The 20993-nt window shown below is 42.1% G+C and overlaps 1 long non-coding RNA gene across 1 annotated transcript in view; it reads left to right on the forward strand.

Moving 5' to 3' along the window:
* The first annotated feature begins 2865 nt into the window (after positions 1 to 2865).
* The window catches only part of LOC140126737 (uncharacterized), a 34423-nt gene continuing 16295 nt past the window's right edge, over positions 2866 to 20993 (forward strand). The window contains exons 1-2 of the long non-coding RNA XR_011854886.1: positions 2866 to 2954; positions 4403 to 4539. This is a non-coding gene — a long non-coding RNA (uncharacterized lncRNA). The remainder of the gene's footprint in view (positions 2955 to 4402; positions 4540 to 20993) is intronic.

A 20993-nucleotide genomic window follows, 5' to 3' on the forward strand; every position in this document is an offset into this window, starting at 1 on the left:
GATTCCTTCAGCGTCTCCCTCCTTTCTTGTGCTTCCACCTGCCAGGCTGGACGCGACCTCTGTCCCCTGGTAGCCAGCACTGTGACAGCAGACAAGGGCTAGGTCCTTCTCCACCAGCCACTCTGGTACTTCAGGTATCCTACTGCCCCAAAGCCAGAAAAAGGCTAGACTCAGTGACATGGGTCAGGGATTAAGAGTTATACTTACAAAGATTTTGCCAATTAGGGCCAACTTGCAGGCGTGTGGAGACTAACTAAATCTAAGTTGACTAACAGACTTCACAATCATGCACCGTATTAATTTTTGGTATGTGTCATTTTGTATACAAATGTTTTGATAAAGAAAAATATTTTGTATCACATATAGTGCTTTTGTGGATATCTGATTGTCTGCATGTGTGGAGACTGTGATGCTTCACTAGGAGAGATAGAAAAATGTTTTCCAGGATGGAACAAGGGGGCTGTAATTGGCAACGCTTCCTAAGGAGAAGTCTTACTGCCTCATCCTAGTCAAAAGTCTCACACTCAGCTAAACCAGTTCCCTACTCTGTACTGAAGAGACACAACCATATTGAAACAGTGCTGTCTACAGCTGGGAATCTGCTCCTTCTGGAATAGATATACTGGTTTGGCTTTAAGCCCTAATCATGTCACTAGATTTCCTAAAAGTCATGCTTGATGGTAAGGTGGCTGCTTTACAAGGTACTAAAAAAAGGTGTGGTTTTGTACTGAAGAGACACAACCATATTGAAACAGTGCTGTCTACAGCTGGGAATCTGCTCCTTCTGGAATAGATATACTGGTTTGGCTTTAAGCCCTAATCATGTCACTAGATTTCCTAAAAGTCATGCTTGATGGTAAGGTGGCTGCTTTACAAGGTACTAAAAAAAGGTGTTGTTTTCCTTGACCCATCCTGGAAAACTTATTTGCCTATTTCCCACCATTCTTACAAGTCATGCAATATAGCCAATACATACTATGACCCTGCCCTCAAAAGAATCCCCTTGACACAGTGCTCCAGGGTGTGCAAAAACAGTGCAGGCCATGTGTCCACATGTAAAAGTACACTGGTAATATAATCCACAACAAAGTGTTAGAGGCTTACATTCCCTGAGAGGAAAAGTGGATATTTCGCACAATCGGTACCTCATATAGCAAAACGTCACTTTGTAAAACAAGCCCCAGGTAACTTTAGGTAACATGCACAATCTTATGCATAGTAATAACATTCAGGTCAGATACAGACTTAGGCCTCCTGCATTTCAGGGGTCACAAACAATAGGCCAGTGCTTCATTGTTTGGGGCCCATGTCTTTGCATGTGAGGTCCGCTAACATGACAGAAGCAGAGAGTGCCACAAACTGGGGCAGCAATAGGACCTGCGTCGCGTTTTGCGCCGCAGGCATGAGCCCAGAGAAATACATAGGGACCAATGCTAGCTCTTTACACAACAGCTAGCCCTAGTCCCCAAAAATATGCTCCTGTGCATGAGACTCTATAAACTCCTGTGTACGAGACTGAATAAACTTACCTCCTGGCGCCCTCCAGCCTTTAATTTGTAAGGTATACTAAATTGTGAAATATGGTGAGTTTAAGATACCAAATTTTTATAATCTGAAAAATACCATAAGGACAGCACTTCACTGTGTGTTCATTATACATTGAGTAAATGCAAAACTATAACCACTGAAAATCAGCCATTGCTGTATTACATATTCATTTTATACAATTGTGGTTAGTTTTAACAATGACAAATTTCTTATCCTTATTCACAACCAGAAAGCAACATGCTGGTGATATGCTCCCTTTAAGAAGAAACACCACTACAATCACCAGCCTTTGTACAGAAATATACATTTTGTGCTCTAAACTACACTTGTCTGCTTTCCCCTCTTACACCATTTAGAGTATCTCATGACTTATACTGATATAGCCAACTATTTCAAAACCAGAGTAACGCAAACATGTCTTCATCAGAGTGCCACCCTCTTACTTCAGTGCCACTCATTTCTTAGTTATAAGGAAGTTAGCAAATAATGAAATTTAATAATTATATTGCAAGACAGAGTCACTTTGTGAAAAGTACTATTGTAATGCTATCCATATCATGAAATATCTTTGGCATTGATGTAAACGCTTTCTTTACATTAAAGGATTAAACCAACTTGACTTTTTCTTTTTTAAAAAATTGGCACATCTGTGCCAAGGAGCGGCTGCTGGAAGCTGAGTTACCTCAAATGGAGTGAGGTCAGGTCTCCAGACTTGAATCCTATTGAAACCGATAAAATCACCAAGTCTCTGTGTAGAGGTTCGTACCTCTGTATCCCAGAACCTCATTGACTTGAGGGCCCCCCTTCTAGAAGAGTGGTATACCGTGCCTCAGTAGATGTAACTAGTCGACCAAGAGGGAGTAACAGGGAGATGTATAGATTTTATAAAGATGGGATAAAATAGGGATTGTGTATTATGGCATTTTAGGGAAGCATGGGTAATACCATATAAGATCGCCTTTAAAACAACAAAAAGCTATTTTACTGAACTTCAAGGGGGGAAGGTGGTGAAGGTCTCCTCTCTTCAGCACCTATAAATCTATTATTATATGGATAAGAGGCAAAGTACAGTCTCCTCTTAGGAAGAGTTAAAAAAAGGCATAAAATGTGACATGTGGAAACAGGATGTAGGACTAGACAAGGATCCTCTTTCATGACACCCGCACTCCTCAAAACCACATTTGTTTCAGGAAGAGAAAACACAACATTACTATCTTACTGGGATATCCAGAAATCTTTGTCGTCAAAGTCTGCCAAGCGCCAGTCACTAGTCTCTGGAAATAAATAAACATTGCTCCTTCTGTGACCTCAGGAACAGAACAAATTCCAGAACAGACTGCTGTTGTAGAGTGTATGCGTGGGAGAAAGGAGCAGGAATCCGAGGATCCTCAAAACAGCCTCACACTGTTAGTCATGAAGAACATCTTGTTGTTTTCTGTTTGATGTGATATGTGAAATATTTAGTTTTTTCATGCCAACACAGCTCATAGATAACTAGCTATAGAACACATGACTGGATAGATAGATAGATAGATAGATAGATAGATAGATAGATAGATTACAGCAAAGATGAGCATACTATATTAGCTAATATGTATGCCCCCCCCCCATACATATTCACACTTGGCTTGACCAACCATATATGTGTTCCAAAAAGGGAAATGGAACATGCCTGACATAGACATTATCATAGATGACTATTCAGTCAAAATCTGGTCAACATTCATCTATCTGAGCCACAGTCATATATCACTATATCTTATTTAGATTGACAACCCTGATAGGCCCTTGTAAATGTACATTTCTAAAGTGGCATAATTAAAAAAAAATCCTTACATTTACTCACAAACCAAAAAATTGGTATGTGTCTGGAGTGGAGGAAGGCATTTATGGTTTATAAATAACTAAAGATTAGGAGAAATTCATTTTTTTTAATGGTAGATAATTTCTCCCCTCCCTGTCTGTAACAATAACTATTTATGGATACATTTTACATATTAAATAATAATTCCTTTATTTATATAGTGCAGACAACTTACGCAGCGCTGCACAGAGCTTGCCAATAAATTATTGTCATCAACTTTAGCATGAAAATCCATCATGATAAACCAGGAACACTTACTTACTCATAGATCCAGGTAATCTTCTTATATTAATTATCATGCCCTCCTTCCTTCTAAAATCAACTATTAAAATTATGCTAATGAGCCTGAAATCGTTAGTGCAGTGGTTTCACAGACTGTTACAATGAGCAGAGCAGGTTTCCCCTTCACTTACTGCTGTTATTAGATTACACAGAGTAGGTGGTTGGGTGCGACATGTTCGCTCATTGTAAAAGCCTGTGAAACTGCATCACTGAGGGGTTTAGCATAATTATAGAAGATTATATTATATATATTATATTGTATTATTATATAAGAAAATTACCACAGTCACGGTTTCTGGTTTATCATGCCTGATTTTGATGGTAGATTCATAGTCATCTCACAATCTATTGTTTTAGGGAATAGGAATAGAGAGGTTTGGAAAAGGTAGTATGCTTTTCCCATAAGAAGCACCACAGGCAGTGACATCGTAGCAAAGGTTGAAAAAAGTAGTGTTTCTTGTAAATCCAGAAAAACAAAAATAGAATCATTTATCAGTAGAGAACAACATGGCAAAATTACTACAATGTGCTATTTTCAGGTTCATGTCTGCGTAATAGATGGCGTTCAGAACTCAGCAGACTCAGATCCACGATCCAAAATTCACACCTGCTCTTTCAATACAGAGTTTTCCTGGCCTTGAGCCGCAGACTTAAGCAGAATTATTTCACCATTTAGAATGTCTACGTTAAACTCTTCTAATTTCCTAGATCACTCCATCTCCATGTGTGTATCCTGTTTCCTGACCATTGCAATAGTCAGCTGCTAGACAAATCTCACAGGAATGGCCTTTCAGAAATAGTCAGAAAAAGAAAAGAATACAGCCCTGCAGAACCACTGTCACCAGGTACTATCTTGTATATTGGCAGGTTTGAAGATGCATATGCACCATCCCCAGGGGTGAACCTAGCCTTTCTGCTGCCTGAGGCGAACTATAGAAAAACGCCCCCCTCCATATATGAAATATATCAGGGAGTGTCGGGACTAGACAATCATATTGGTTTAATGTGAAAATAAAGCAATGCAAAATCTATAGTGTGCCACCATGTACTATATAATAGACACAGCGAGCTACCACAAAGAACAAAATACATACAACAATCCGCCATATAATATAAAATTAATACAGCGTGCCACCATATACCATATAATACATACAGCGTGCCACCATATACCATATAATACATACAGCATGCCCCTATATACCATATAATGCATACAGCATGCCCCTATATACCATATAATGCATACAGCATGCCCCCATATACCATATAATACATATAGCGTGCCACCATATACCATATAATACATACAGCGTGCTGACATATACCATATAATACATACAGCGTGCCCCTATATACCATATAATACATACAGCATGCCCCCATATACCATATAATACATACAGCATGCCCCTATATACCATATAATGCATACAGCATGCCCCCATATACCATATAATACATACAGCATGCCCCTATATACCATATAATGCATACAGCATGCCCCCATATACCATATAATACATACAGTGTGCCCCCATATACCATATAATACATACAGCGTGCTGACATATACCATATAATACATACAGTGTGCCACCATGTACCATACAATACATACAGCGTGCCCCATATACCATATAATACATACAGTGTGCCGCCATATACCATATAATACATACAGCATGCCCCTATATACCATATAATACATACAGCGTGCTGCCATATACCATATAATACATACAGCGTGCTGCCATATACCATTTAATACATACAGCGTGCCGCCATATACCATATAATACATACAGCGTGCTGCCATATACCATATAATACATACAGCGTGCCCCCATATACCATACAATACATACAGCGTGCCGCCATATACCATATAATACATAGTGTGCCCCTATATACCATATAATACATACAGCATGCCCCCATATACCATATAATACATACATTGTGCCGCCATATACCATATAATACATACAGCATGCCCCCATATACCATATAATACATAGTGTGCCCCTATATACCATATAATACATACAGCGTGCTGACATATACCATATAATACATACAGCATGCCACCATATACCATATAATATATACAGCATGCCGCCACATACCATATAATATATACAGCGTGCCGACATATACCATATAATACATACAGCATGCCCCCATATACCATATAATACATAGTTTGCCCCCATATACCATATAATACATACAGCGTGCCGCCATATACCATATAATATATACAGCATGCCACCATATACCATATAATATATACAGCGTGCCGACATATACCATATAATACATACAGCATGCCCCTATATACCATATAATACATACAGCATGCCCCCATATACCATATAATACATACAGCGTGCAGACATATACCATATAATATATACAGCATGCTGCCATATAGTATATTTTACATGGTGGCACGCTGAAGGTACACACATACATACACATATATAAACAGTAGATACAGCAAATATACACATATATATATATATATATATATATATATATATATATATATATATATATATATATATATTACACACATACAAACACACACAGTCACATCTATACATACATTCATACACACACATATATATACATACATAGAAGTTACCTTAACTCTTTTCTTGTTTTCTCGTCTGCCTTGTCCTCCGGTGGGGGTGGGGGGACGTGGGAATCAGAGGGGGGGGGGGGCAAATCGGAGCCCGGGGGAAGGGGGGGGGCGGAATTGGAGCGGGGGGGGGGGAGGCGGAATCGAAGCGGGGGGGGGAGGGGGGCGGGTGCTACCGGCGCAAAAATTGGGCTGGGGCGGGTACCTGTGCCGGGCGGGTCTATGTGATAGGCGGGCCGCGGTGGGAAGTGTCGGCCGGCGCGCAGGAACATGTGCTGGCCGCGGGGGTGGATGGAGGCTGCGGGGCAAGTGTTGGCAGGCGCGCAAACACATGTGCCGGCCACGGGTGGGTAAATGTGATGGGCGGCGGCATGGGCGGGGAGATGCGCTGGCCGCACAGATGGATGTGATGGGCGTGCCGCAGGGGGAAGTGTCGGCTGCCATGCAAAAACATGTGCTGGCGGAATGTGTGGGGCGCGCAGGTACATGTGCCAGCCGCGGGTGGATTTGAGGGGCGGGCGGCGGGGCAAGTGTCGGCCGGTGCGAAAAAACATGTGCAGGCAGCGGGCGGGTGGATGTGAGGGGCGAGGAGATGTACGGAACACATGCCAGTGGGAGGGAGCTCGACGCCGCTCCCTTGCCTAGCAGGAGGCGCGCCGCCTGAGGCGAGAATCTCAACTCGCCTCATGGCAGGTGCGCCCCTGACCATCCCCCAATGTGGGCTGACCTTTCTTTGGTGGTTGTAGACATCTGGGCCCAGAATTCTGGAGTGGCTGGCTTATGCTGCCTTGGGCACTCTTCGGTCACGGTGCTTGGTATTGGGACTGGAGGACGGGCCTACAGCCTGGCAGGTTTCTAGCAGGTGGTGTGCGCAGAAAAATGGAGGTTGAGGCTGAAGGAATAGGTTATCCCTCGGGCAACCCCTGAGGTGTATATGGGGATCCCTGGGTGATGGAGGATGGGGAGCCCATGATGGTGAAGCAGCCTTATCACATGGAGGCACATTGTGCAAATCAACTTACAGTTCTCTATTCAACTTCAAACTGAAGGCAATGGCCTTAACATCAGGAGCAGTTTCAGCAGGATGATAAGCTGACTCCACAGAAAGGGTTGCTCACAGCCTTGTAATAGCTTCAAGCTGGGCTGAGTGTGAGTGAGAGACAGATGGGGAGATTTGCCTAATTACATTGCTGTCAATATTGCGTGTTGACATGTATTTTATTATTTTGCCAACATATATGTTAACACTTTGTTAATGTATGTGTTAACATTGCGTTATCGCTTGCGTTTTGTAAATGCCATGTTGACAACAATGTACTTATGCAAACCTCCTCTTCTCAGCTGTTTTTAACGCAAAGCTGTATTATATTCATTGCCTATAGTAACCTATCAAAGCTCAGAGCTGAGTCACAGAGAGCGGCTGTGCAAAATTTGGTGACTGTAAACACAACGGTGCAGATTCCTTTAGCGGACATTCATACACATACATACACTCAGCTTTATATATTAGATTATAGCATCACATCCTGACATAAAATAGCAAATTTTTAAAACACTAGCATCCCTTTACTTAATAAAAAATGAGGCACAGTGAGGTATCAATCCAGAACATAAGCGCCTAAGCTCCACTAAGCCATCCAAAGGCATTGGACAGCCAACAGGTATCGCAGGCATCTAGCAAGGACTCAGCAGGTCGAGTTTAGGTGCAAGAGTGGGCATCCAGGCAGGAGAGCTCAAATTTTTCAACAACCTCACACAGGCCGGTCAGTGATAGTTAAAGGGATGGAGGAGTCTTGTGGGCTTCACAATGTCCACATCTGTCCTAATAGGTTTCTTGCTTTAGTACTATTTAATATAAAGGCTTTTTATTGAAAACCTGTTTGAGAATCAATGTTGCTGTATGCCACAAACATCACTGAAAGCTAAATGAATTGTGTATTAATGTCTCAAAATCTGTGTTGTGCAAGAATCTTGAGGACAAGGCTGGAGACATTGCTGTGTCTGTATTAATTGTGTCTGGACCATGACTCACAATTAGACATTTCCCACTGGTGAGTGTAGACATCTCTATGAATCATGTACTCGAGTGTTAACCATAGGAGAGAATCCAGCCGAATAATATTACTAGACTGCAAGGGGAAATAACGTCAAAAGATGGAAAAAAGGCCACAAGAAACTTTATTGGTGCTGGCTTCAATGTGACACAAATTGGGGGAGGGGGCGCGCCATCAGATTATCCAATTGATTCAGACTGAGCGCAGTATTTAACTTGCAAATTGCGTCGCAAGCCCTTGCACTTACATGCACCACTAAAAAGATTGTTAAATCTGTCGGACATGAGCGGGGAAGTGACAGATGCAGGATATCGGGCGCACAATCTTAGTGAAGACCACCACCATCTTCTTGGTCTTCCCAGCATTAATCCTAAGGTGGTTTCGCTGGCACCAGTCCACAAATTTCCGGATCAGTTCTTTGTACTCCCTGTCGTTCTCACCTGTAATGAGGCCTACTATTGCAGAGTCATCAGAGAACTTCTGGAGGTAGCAGCTACATGAATTGTACCTGAAGTCTGCTGTGTACAATGTGAAGAGGAAAGGAGCCAGAACTGTACCTTGAGGTGCACCTGTACTACTCATCACAGTATCCGACACACAATCCTGGGCTCTTACATATTGAGGTCGGTTTGTGAGGTAGTCTAGGATCCAACTAGAGAGATGGTGGTCCACTCCAGCCAGATCCAGTTTGTCCCTTAGTAGCCCTGGCTGTATGGTATTGAAAGCACTGGAGAAATCAAAGAACATTATTCTCACAGTGTTCCCAGGTTTCTCCAAGTGAGAAAGAGTTCGATGTAGTAGGTGCCTGGCCGATAAGCAAACTGTAGGGCGTCCATAGATGAGCTCACTAGAGGGCGGAGATGTGTGAGAACCAACCTCTCGAAGACCTTCATCAAATGGGATGTTAATGCCACCGGTCTGTAGCTGTTGAGGTCCGATGGGTGAAGTGTTTTTGGAACTGGTACCACACAAGATGTTTTCCACAGTTGTGGTACCCTTCCCAACTCCAGGCTCATGTTGAACATATGTGCAATGATACCACAAAGCTGATCACCACAGGTCTTGATTAATCTTGCACTGATACCATCTGGTCCTGTAGCCTTGCCCACTTTGAGTCTTTTCAGCTCTTTTCTCACCTGGGCACTTGTAAGGATCAAATTGTAGCCTGATGACTGACAGCTGGTTTGACTGATCTGTGGATGAGGGCTAACATCAGGGGATCTAGTGGGAGAGACATTGAGTGTGGAGGAGACAATAGAATGGTTTCCTGATGACATGGACTCATGTTGTCTCAGGAGGGAAGCCTGTGAGGTGGGAGGGGCAGGTGTGTGATCAAACCTATTGAAGAATAGATTATGTTCATTAACCCACTCCTTATCTGCTGTAACCTGAGAGACAGGCTGTCTGTGATCAGATATTGATTTGAGGCTTTTCCACACCCCACTGATGTTTTTCTGTTGCATCTGCTCCTCTATCTTCCTCTTGTATCTGGATTTCCCCTCCCTTAAAACACCCAATAATTGACCCTGACACTATAGAAGACGGCATGCAGAGGCAGCGGCAGCAGCTGCAGGCTAGAGAGTGGCATGGCGGCATTCCCCAAATGGACTCAGGCTTAAAACCAATTTAAAAAATTCCTTTTGGCGAGGATAACGTGTAGCACTGTACGTATTTGTATTTGGCCTGGTTATGGCGGCAGAGAGGAACCAAAGAAGGTGAGCAAGAAGCGCTGAAATGATTTCCTATGTAAACAAAATGTTGACGGTATATTGGTGACAGAGTGAAACATAGCTATGCAGGCAGCTATGGAGACAACAAGTGGAGGCTGCTATGGAGACAATGTGTGGTGGCAGTTATGGAGTCAACGTGTGGAGGCAGCTATGAAGACGACATGTGGATGCAGCTATGGAGACGGCGCGTGGAGGCTGCTATGGAGATGGCGTCTGGAGGATGCTATGGAAACGACGTGCGGAGGCAGCTATCAAGACGACGTGTGGAGGCTGCTATGGAGATGACGTGTGGAGGCATGTGAGGGGGACGTGCATCCATTGTCAAAATGAGTGACCCATATAAAACACCAGAAAATCACAGCCGGTAAAACACCAGAAAATATAGCCTGACACAGCTCGTTGCTAAGGGGACGACATGTGGAGGAAGCTATCCAGATGATGTGTGATGGCAGCTATCGAGACGACGTGTGGAGGCTGCTATGTAGACGATGTGTAGAGGCAGTGGGAACGGTTATGGCACCCGAGGTGAACGTAAGGAGGTGAGAAAAGAAGAGTGAAAAGATAGATTTTAGAGGTAAAAGGTTATAGTAGTAGATTAAAGTTGCTGCAGTTAAAACAATGTTAGATGGATCTTGGGATGACAATGGCGGCCTGATGCCAGGCAAGCTTCGCCTGTGCAAGCCCCTGCCTCTCGGCTCCTCCCCACCCAAAATGGACCTGGGGGCCCAAAGTGTTCTCATTTTCAAAGCAGGCGGGGTCGTTTGAATACTTCATCAGGTTCAGCGGTGCCAGCCACAGATCGGTCTGCGCCATGATGCCCTGTAATAGCTCTTGGACGGTGTGCCTTTTATAGCCTAGGCTCAGCAGTTTGAGCACCGCCTGCTGTCGCTTAGCGACGGCACTGCTGCTGCGCCTAGAGCTACCGACTGATTGCGCCATGCCCACGGATGGTAATTCGGAGGAGGAGGTGGAGGAGGGGTGGGAGGAGGAGACATAGTAGGCCTGAGAAACCGTGACCGAGGTAGGCGCGCAATCCTCGGCGTAGGCAGTATATTAGCGGCCCCAGGGTCAGACTCGATCCCAGACTCCACCAAGTTAACCCAATGTGCCGTCAGCAACATATAGTGGCCCTGCCCGGCAGCACTCGTCCACGTGTCCATGGTTAGGTGGACCTTGTCAGAAACGGCGTTGGTCAGGGCACGGATGATGTTGTCTGACACGTGCTGGTGCAGGGCTGGGATGGCACATCAGGAAAAGTAGTGGCGGCTGGGGACCGAATACCGAGGGGCGGCCGGCGCCATGAGGTTGCAAAAGGCCTCGCTCTCTACCATCCTATAGGGCAGCATCTCCAGGCTCAGTAATTTGGAGATGTGGACGTTGAGGCCTTGGGCGTGTGGGTGGAACTGTATTTCCTCTTGCGCTCAAGCGTCTGTGGTATAGACAGCTCAACGCTGTGCATGGGGACATTGGTGGACGCTGTGGAGGATCGTGGAGGCGAAGATGTGGTTTTCGAGCGGGAGGTGTTTGTGCCGGGGTCCTGGGTAGGGGGCTGACTAGCAAAGGCAGCAAATAACAAAGGGGAAGGAGCAGTGGTGGGTCCGGCCTGAGGTGAACGGCCTTGGTTCCATTGAGTGGGGTGTTTAGCACTCATATGCCTGCGCATACTGGTGGCGGTTAAGCTAGTAGTGGTGGAACCCCTGCTGATCCTGGTGTGGCACAGGTTGCACACCACAGTCCGTTGGTCATCCGCTGTTTCTTTAAAGAAACTCCAGACTTCAGAAAATCTAGCCCTCGCCACGGGAGCTTCACTACGTGAAACATTTGGCGCTGATGCACTAGCTCTGGCCCTGCCTCTCCATCTGGCCCCACCACTGCCTCTTCCAACCTGTTCTGGTATAGGACTCGCCTCCGTCTCAGGAGCACTGTCTTCACCCGGCCTATCAACCCAGCTTGGGTCTGTCACCTCATCATCCTCTGATCCCTCAGTCTGCTCCCCCCTCAGACTTCCTGCCCTGACAACAACTTCACCACTGTCTGACAACCGTGTCTCCTCACCATCCGACACCTCTTTACAGACTTCTTCCACTACGTCAACAATGTCATCATCACCCACAGACTGCGACCGTTGGAAAACCTGGGCATCGAGAAAGAGCTCAGCAGCAACCTGAGAAGTGGTTTGTGACTCTGGGAAGGGTCCAGAAAACAGTTCCTCAGAGTATGCCGGATCAAATTCCACATTTTCCTGGGAGGGGGCAGACTGGGGGGAAGGAGATGGAGGACTGCTCACTTGTGTAACATAGTACTACTGCGTGGAAGACTGACTGGTGGACAAATGACTTGAAGCATTGTCTGCAATGCACGATATCACCTGTTCTGGCCTTAACAGTGCTCTACCACGAGTCCCAGTAAGTTCAGACATGAAGCTAGGGAATGTAGCTCTGCAGCGTTCCCCTGCTCACTCATCAGCAGGTAGTGTCTCGCTCCGCACAGGACCACGGCCTTTGACCCCTGCAGTAATTGGATGCCCACGCCCTCGTCCTCTACCCTTAGCCCTTGGGTTCAACATTTTCCAAATAAAAGTCTATTTAATAGACAAAAGAGAAATATAAACCGTAAATTATTTTTTTTCTATGCTTGTTTTTGGATTTATAGAAGAACAAAACGTACAGAAAAAATCAGACAGCAACCTCAGAAGATGATTGCTATGGCTAGTTTCTAACCAACACAGAAATTTTTTTTAAAGTCCTGGTATTGATGTGAACAAAAGACCATATTTGATTACGCCACACGTGACGGACAGTACGCTTCACCAGCAGAGAGAATGTGGATTGGGATTTCTGGAGACTAGCTTGCTAAACAGTAGCAGGCACAACTGTTCAACTACAGTAGACAAAATTTGATTGCTATAACAGAGATTTCCCACCCCCAAAAAAAAATTAAAAGAGAATTTTTTTTTTCTTTTTTATAACTTTTTTTTTGTTTTGTTTTTTATTTCTTTATGAACGAAACAGGCAGAAGAAATCAGAAAGCAAACTGAAATGTGGATTGCTGTATGTCCCGGTACTAATGTGAACAAAAACCGTATTAGATTATGCCACACGTGACGTACAGTACTCTTCACCGGCAGAGAGAATGTGGATTGGGATTTCTGGAGACTAGCTTGCTAAACAGTAGCAGGCAGACTAAGCTAGATGAAATTGCATTTGCACCACTGACAGCACACAAAAGGATTTTGTGCTGTGACTTTCACTTTCAAAAAAAAAAAAATCGTCAGACTGTGCCTAATTCAATCAAACCCCCAATAAATTGTCCCACTTAGCTGTTTGAAATGGATATGTGCGTCACTAAGAGCCAAAAATAACGTTCACAAGTCTCCCTGCAAATGTGTTACAATATGGTAGTAGCTGCACTACTAGTGCCAGCAAGCCCAGCCACAAGCAAATAAAAAAATAATAAAATAACACTATTGTATCCCTAACAAGGGCTGTTGTGTTCCTGTAGAATCACTCCTGCCCAACACTATTCTAATAGAACACCCTAACGCTTTCCCTGACCAGCAGCAGCTCTCTCCCTAACGGCATCCAGACAGAGAATGATCCGAGCAGCGCGGGCAGGGGCTAGTATATTCCAGGGTCACCTGATCTGGCCAGCCAACCACTGCTATCGACGTGTAAGGGTACCACGTGATGCTGGGTGTAGTGCAGAGTCTCCTGGCTTGTGATTGGCTCTGTTTCTGTCCGCCAAAAATCAAAACGGCGGGAGATGCCATTTTCTCGAGCTGGCGAAATATTCGTCCGAGCAACGAGCAGTTGCGAGTACGCTTATGCTCGAACGAGCATGAAGCTCGGACGACTGTGTTCGCTCATCTCTAGATGTAGTATTACGTCACATGTCGGTAAGGGGTTAATATTCTAAACTACCATTAAAGATATAACTATTTTGTGGAGAAAATTATATTGTGTATATAAACCTAAAAAAAAAATATAAAATATAATTTGCTGACGTACTAGTTTTAGAGGATGCCAGTGTTAATTTGCCCCTTCTACCACCTGAATTATATTAATAACATTTATTAAAAGTCTCCTGTTTCCAAATAGGGTACTCTCCGTTCACTGCCTACTTGCCCATCCCCATGATGACTTACAGGCTGCTATGTGTAAATGTACAAATAACAGATCTGCTTTAAAACTCAACAATAAATACAAATCAGACAGACTAACCAGAACATATCCACATTTTCATTGTAACTATTCCACTTTAAGTACAGTACGGACTTATTTTCCATGAACAGACCTACCACATGATAATGAATACTTTGCCTTCAGTGTTGTAACAACCTATATTTACTGACTAGCTGAAGTTTAAGCATATTATTATACAGGTGGTGGAAGCACATTCTAAGCTGGAGGCTTTTATGATAAAGCTCTGGAAAAACTTCAGTGAAAATGTTCAGTACAGACAGCCAGTTCCTGTCAGCAGCTGTAAGCCCAAATGTTTTATCCTTTTCTAAAACCAAAGGGATTTCCTGTTGGTATTAGCAGGATAAACTAGCCATGTAGACGTTGTCTTTCATGTCAAGATAAAACTTTACATGAAATAGAAATGCTAGTCATGTCAGTAGTTATGACAGCCATGCAGACCATGCACTATTAATATTAGAGATATGCAGTTTATCTGGAGCAGTTTATCTTTTCCATGGTCAAACAGCAAGAACTGTTCAATTAAAGCAGAAAACATAATAATAGTTTGTAAAGCTGTGTAATGATATACAATGTATTCAATTTCACATTTTGTTATGCTGTGACTCTGTGTTAAAATATTTAAAAAAGTTTTCCCCATCATTATGTTATCATCTACATTTATCAGTATGAAATTACTCATTTATAATTATTATTAAAAAGACAAAAACAAGCAAAAAAAAAGACCATTCTGCAGATGCACATGCCGTTACACTGTGCATCAGCACTTCCCTCTCCAGCACTTCCCTCACCTTCAGAGTGGGATGTTGGGACTAACAGCCTGTGAAGCTGAAGCACCAAGGGGCTCTGGTAATACCCCCAGGAGCCCTTCAGGCTCATTAGAATAATTATAAAACTTGGTTTTAGAAAGAAGGAGGCCATGGATGACAAACATAAGATTACCACAGTCATGGTGTATGACTGTCTCCAAGTGTCTTTGGCTTATCATGCTGGATTTGAATTGTAGATTTTCTTTAATAAAGGTAGTGCTGAGAAACAACCAATTTCTTGCAAAATGTGTGTTTACAAAATCATATCAGTTGAGAATAATAATAATAATAATCTTTATTTATATAGTATCATCAAATTCCACAGTGCTTCACATCATAGGGGACATATACAAATATAATATTACATTGCAGAATCAAACCAAAAAATGGAAATGGGACTCTTTTGGCGCAAAAGCACACACATCTCTATCGGAGATCTGATAACTCCCCCAATATTGCCTTAGATTGTAATGTAATGTAAGTATGAGAAACAACAAAAATATAACAGCATAAGAAGTAGATTTTTAAACATGTTTATATCTCATCTAGAAAGAAGAATACATTTGTGTGTAAATCTAGAGCAGATGTCATTGTAGTGCAAAAGGACACTGGGTATGGGTAAAAATGTTGCTGGGTTTCTTTTCTGTGAAGGCTTCTTCTTTACGCTGGTTTTCCCTTCTGCAGAAGAATCCTTCAGAGAAGCAGCCTGACAACAGTACAGTATACACCTCTTACCTGCAAGTGGTAAGAAATACACTTTTAAGCAAATTCTTGACCAGTCTGATCAGAATTCAGCCTGAATGCATGTTTCTAACCACTCAGGGCAACAGAAATAAGGATATAAACTGCTGCATCTCTGATGGATTTCTCTCTATAAGGGAAAGAACGGCCTACAGTGAGGGTGAGAAGAAGAATATACAGAAGGCAAACCAAGCTTCTTCTTTAATAAAATCTCTTTGAGGGATAGTATTTATAGCCCATACTAAATGCATTGCAATGAAAATGATTCAATATGGTAAAAGAAAATATGCAAAATGGCTTTCTAAGTATTATCCACATTATTCCTATTCAACTTATTATACTACAAAACTCTATGTGTAAGTTTTTATGAAAGTTCCCCATTGGGATTCCTATGGTATTATAATTTATTTAGTGTCAAACATGGTCATTTGTACTGTCTGCACATGTACATTTGTGAAAAATTGTTTTGAACATCTGCCAAAATTTACTGAGCAAACTTAATCAAACAAATTGGGGGAAATTCATCAACTGGAATGAGAAGTGTCTTAAAATGTACACAAAGCAATTCAAATAAACATTTTTAGGTATCATAATAAAGTCATTTCTGCTGGATGACAGATCTGCATCCCATAAAAGGAAGTGTGGACCAGGCTAGAAATTACAGCAAAGATCAATCATTCATTTGTCTTTATTTTATGGTCATCCAAGACGACAACATTGACACATTAACCATGAATGACAGGTTCAGAAAACAGGGTACTAAGGTATGTGTAGCATTATGTTCCACATTCAAGAATAGATTTCATACTTAAGTACCCATTTCTTCTGACCGCTGCTGCAGAATGTAACACACTCTTCACAAGTCACTTGTCTGTAACATTCTGTACTGTAAAATATTTATATTCATATAAACAAGAGACTATAGGATGTTCTGTTATGACTCTTTAGTCTAGACTGGTGATTTAAGGGCATTTCCGGAGCCATTTCCTGTGACAGAAATAGTCCCTGAAATGTTTAGTAAGTCATGTGGTTCTTTCAGTCCTGCTTATTGCTATTGGCACCCATGAATTTTAAGTACATATTGTGGATATCTTTGTATAGAGAAGCCATGATAAATACAAATCATGTATAAATGGAACTCATGGAACTCATGTTAAATGCAAAAGAGCAAATAACACAAAAGAACAATACTTTTTAAGGAAAAAAAAATTGAAACACCTAAAGCTTGCTAGGGCACCGGTATTGGCATCCTTTTACATTAAATTAGTATGGTATGGTTGTACTTCACTAATGAGAATCACCTGTGATTAAGTTATCATGCCCATGACTTGAATTAGCCAAAAAATGATGACTGCTTTGTTTTAAAATGCCACATGGTTGGTCCTGTTCCTTTGTCATAATGGACAAAGGAGCTGCCTGAGTACACAAGACAGAAGACTTCCAAAGGGAATACGACCATCTCCAAAGACCTTGATATTGTACACTATTTCAACATGCCCTACATGGAACTGTCAAAAACCTTCCTGAACGTTGGGGGAAGAGGAGAATTGTGAAGATTTGTCTTCAAAAGTTTGTGCAAATGATGGAAAAAACACCACGACAAACATTCAAAGACCAGAGGAACAACCTGGAACTGTCTGAGGAAGGAAAGATATAAAAAGGATTGACTGATCTTTGCCAAAGAGAACCTAGACAAACCACAATCTTGAAAAATGTTCTGTGGACAGATAAAAATAGAGCTTTTTGGCAATGCAAAGCAAGTTTGTTTGCAGGGTTTACTGTGAAGATTATAAGGTAAAGGACACCCCACCTACCAACAGCTATTTCATGGTGGAGGATCCATAATGCTGTTGGCTGCTTTGATGCGTCTGGCACTGGAGGGCCTGATCATATAACTGGAATCATGAAAAATATAGCAAATATAGAGCAAAATTTGGGTTTGAGTTGAAGATCATGGGTCCCACAACAAGATAATGACCAAAAACACATATCCTAAAGTACACAGGAATGGATGAGAAAGTAAAAATGGATTGTTTTAAAATGGCCCACAACCAGTTTTGACCTTAATACCTTTGAAAATCTTTGGTGTGAGCTGAAATCTCCCATAGGGTATAAGAACCCTGCAAACATTCAAGAGCTTGAACACACTGCAAAGGAAGAATGGGAGAAAATACAAGCTTAGAAGTGCCAGAAGCTTATAGATGGCTTCAAGAAATTTTTATAGGCCGTCATCAATGTGCAACCAAATATTAATTAGGGGCGTTTATTGCTGCAATTGATATTTATCCTGATTCTTCTTTAAAACTACAGGATGTAAGTTGAAAAACAATGTTTTATTGTTCTATTACTTTCAACCACCAATTACAAAAAAATGCTAAATTTTTGGTACATTTCCATGTTATTGTACAGTCTTTGAAGTAAAGGAGGGGTACCAATACTGGTGAGCAGCACTGTATGTTATATGACTGCATATAGCTTCTTTACAAAATCCAAGGACCAATTTATAAAGCATTTTTTTCACCTTAAGTGATCTTATTGCATATGTATTAATAATCAGAAATGTAAATGCAAAAATACTCTCTTTTAAAGGTAAACTTGAAACTCCTGGGTACAAATGCAATTTTATTAATGAGGCCACTCTGCTTGGCAGTACATTAATAGGGCCACTCTGCTGGACATTTTATTAATGGTGGAACTCTGCTGGACGTTTTATTAATGGGGCCCTTTGGCTGGACAGTACATTAATAGGGGGACTCTGCTGGACATTTTATTAATGGGGCCACTCTGCTGGACAGTACATTAATGGGGGCAATCTGCTGGGTATTTTATTAATGGAGGCACTTTACCGGACATTTTATTAATTGGAGGGTTTGCTGACGACATTTCATTAATGAAGGGGGATTACTGGGAATTTTATTGTTGAGGGGAGACTACTGAATTTTTTATTAGAGATTAATGGCTACATTTCCCACCCTAGGCTTATACTCGAGTCAATATGGTTTCCCAGTTTTTCGTGGTGAAATTAGGTGCAAGGCTTATACTCGGGTCGGCTTATACTCGGGTCAGCTCATACTCAAGTATATACGGTAAGTACTTTTTCCCTAAAATTATTTCTCGTGTTCTCATAATTCATAAAGAATTCCAGCTTAATCCACATCCACATCAGAAAAGTAGAGACAGCATCTAAAAGGTATAGACTGTTAGGCCTCTTCCACACTAGCGTTGCGTTTCACGTCAGGGTGCAATGCGTGAAAAACTGACGTTTTTGGCTGCATTTTTGTTCCATTTTTACTTGGAGTAATTAGCGTTTTTGCGTCTTTCACGCGCATGTTGTTAGCGTTTTTTCGCGTTTTCGACGCATTTTTCACGCGCGATTCAATGGGAGACTCGAGCATTTTTTAAAGGGACCATGGTTTGGGATTAAAATGTGTTATTTAATTGAAAAATAATGGGGCATATTTATCAAGCAGTCTGAAAGTCAGAATATTTCCAGTTGCCCATGGCAACCAATCACAGCTCAGCTTTCATTTCACCAGTGTTCATGAATATTTTAAAGGGAAGCTGTGATTGGTTGCCATGGGCAATTGGAAATATTCTGACTTTCAGACTGCTTGATAAATCTTCCCCAATGTCTTCTGATAAATTGCAAACATCTGCGATCTATTCTTCACTGTTCCGCGCGTATATTATCTCCCGACAATTTAGCAGATGTGAAGAACAGTGAAGAATAGAATAAAATCATTGTACACAGTGAACACAGTGAACACAGGATCATTTAAGATAAAAACACAGTGCAGAACACAGTGCAGAATAGATTACAGATGTTCGGCACATCTGCTTACTTGTCGGGAGATACGCGCGGAACGGCGCGAACAAAATAGCATGTGAAGAACAATATATATGTGTGTGAAGAACACATTGCAGATGTATCTCCCGCGCGTATCTCCCGACAAGTAAGCAGATGTGCCGAACATCTGTAATCTATTCTGCACTGTGTTCTGCACTGTGTTTTTATCTTAAATGATCCTGTGTTCACTGTGTTCACTGTGTACAATGTTTTTATTCTATTCTTCACTGTTCTTCATTGTGTTTTTTTAATTAAATGCTCGATCGCGAGCAGGGGAAATAATGTTATTCTGGTCACCTAGCAACCCTTACGTTTAAAACGCATTGCACTCGCATTGCACTTGCAATGATTGCGAGTGCAATGCGTTCTTGATGCATCTCCATAGACTTGAATGGGGCGTGAAAAACGTGCGTGACCCGCAAAAATAGAGCATGCTGCGATTTTGACGCGCGTGTAAACGAACGCAAGCACGCGCGTTAAAACCAACGCTAATGAAGAAAGACCCATTGAATACAATGGGACAGAGTGCAATGCGAGTTCTGCGCGTCAAATGCACGCGCAGAACTCGCGCGTGAAAAACGCCAGTGTAGAAGGGGCTTTAGAGAGCTTGTCTGATAAATTTTACTATGACATGGACCAAGCAGCCTGTAATGTATGGGGCTACAAGCCTGCCGTGAAAGGCAAGAAGTTTCAACAGTTTAATATAAATCAAATAGCAAAAATGATCAGACAAAATTCATGAATTTCAGTTATATAGTTTGGCCACTATAACTTGTTTTTTTGTTTTCTGTATCTTGTTCTGCATTTAATTATTTACCTTCTAAGGCATTGGCTTCTTTAAAATAAACCCAGTTAATATGCAAATTCTTCTGAGTTTTGGAATATTGTTTATTTTGATCAAAGGAAAAACAGCTTTGTTGAAATGCCTTAAACTACTACTAATCAATTGATGTAAACAGCAGATGAAATGTCAATCAACAAGTCAGGATGGCCTACTGTATTACAGAAATAAGATTCAAAATGAAAACCAGGAGAGCAAGTAGAACAATAATAATAATAATGTACCCATCATACCCCCCATAGTAATGTCCCCTGCCCAGCCCCCTTAAAAATAAAAAACTGTATAGTCACCTCCGACGCTCCTCTCTGACCTGTGCTTTCCCGGTAGACAGCTAGAGGCACGTCTATGTGCACTGCCAGTGCACACACTATGACGTAATTGGCCACGTCATAGTGCACGTGGGCAAATTGCATAGGCATGTAGCTGCCGGG

The sequence above is a fragment of the Engystomops pustulosus genome, chromosome 4 (genome assembly GCF_040894005.1).
Source record: "Engystomops pustulosus chromosome 4, aEngPut4.maternal, whole genome shotgun sequence".
In the NCBI taxonomy this organism is placed as follows: domain Eukaryota; kingdom Metazoa; phylum Chordata; class Amphibia; order Anura; family Leptodactylidae; genus Engystomops; species Engystomops pustulosus.